Raw genomic sequence first — 1,352 nt, 5'->3', positions numbered from 1 at the left:
AAATTTAAATTTTTCAAAAGTGCTCTTCGAGTACTTATTAAAGTGCCTGGTGTTTGATTCGGTGCACCCGGGTCGGCTACTTATCGTTCGCAATTGCTTTGCTATTGGGAATAATTTAAATGCTTACAAAGTTCTTGTAGAATACGTGCTATGCTACCTGATGCGCCACCCGGTACACCCGGGCCTTGCATTCACTATTTGGAATTCTTTTCGTTATTTACAAAATTAAATTGGTTTAAAAATTCTCTTAGATTACATATTGTTGTTCCTGGTGTTCGATTCGTTGCACCCGGATCGGCGACTTCTCATTAGCAGTTACTTTGGCAGTTCGCACAATTTCAATTCTTAAACAGTTTTTATAGGATAGGAGCGAAGCTGGTTGATGCGCCACCCGGTGCACCCGGGTCGTCGAATTATCAATTGTAGTTATTTTGGCATATGGCACAAATTCAATTCTTAACAAGTTTTCGTAGAGTAGGTGCTAAACTATCTGTCGAGCGACCCGGTGCACTATGGGCTTCTACTCACAATTTGGAATTGTTTTCGTTATTGAATAAATTAAAACTTTTTAAAAGTTCTCTTTGAATTTAAATTCTTAAAAAGTCCCGTAGAATACCTGTTGAACTACGTGATGCTCGTCCTGGTGCACCGGGGTCGTCGACTCATTATTAGGAATTTTTTTCGCTATTTACCATATTACAGTTTTTTAATGTTGTCATAGAATACGTATTAAAGTACCTGGAGCTTAATCCGGTGCATCCGAATCGTCGAAGTATCATTATTAGTTGCTCTGGCAGTCGGCACAATTTAAATATTTACAAAGTTATTGCAGAATACGTACGAAACTACCTGACGCATAACCCGGTGCAGCGGGATCGTCGACCCACAATTTGGAATTGTTTTCGTTATGCACCAAATTTAACTTATTTTAAATTTTTTGTAAGATACGTTTTAAAGAACCTGCGCTAGATCCTGTCAGTGATACCAGATCTGAAACGAGACGTCGTCGAATACTATAACAGGTCTATGTTTGTGTGAATATAGTAGGAGACGATATTCATGACTTGGTTGCGCGCGCAACTCATTTCTCCTCTTTTGAATTTGAAAACTCGAAGGTGCACGATTTCCGGTCGGAAACCTTCGGCAGTTCTATTTATATCTCTATCTGCTAACTGCTTTGAAATAAAATCAAGAAATTGATATTTGAATGTTTCCAGGTTTCGAATATGATATTAATACTATTACACATTGCAAAGCAATTGCGAACGATAAGTAGCCGACCCGGGTGCACCGAATCAAACACCAGGCACTTTAATAAGTACTCGAAGAGCACTTTTGAAAAATTTAAATTT

The sequence above is a fragment of the Belonocnema kinseyi genome, chromosome 5 (genome assembly GCF_010883055.1).
Source record: "Belonocnema kinseyi isolate 2016_QV_RU_SX_M_011 chromosome 5, B_treatae_v1, whole genome shotgun sequence".
NCBI lineage: Eukaryota > Metazoa > Arthropoda > Insecta > Hymenoptera > Cynipidae > Belonocnema > Belonocnema kinseyi.
This window is presented reverse-complemented; position numbering follows the sequence as displayed.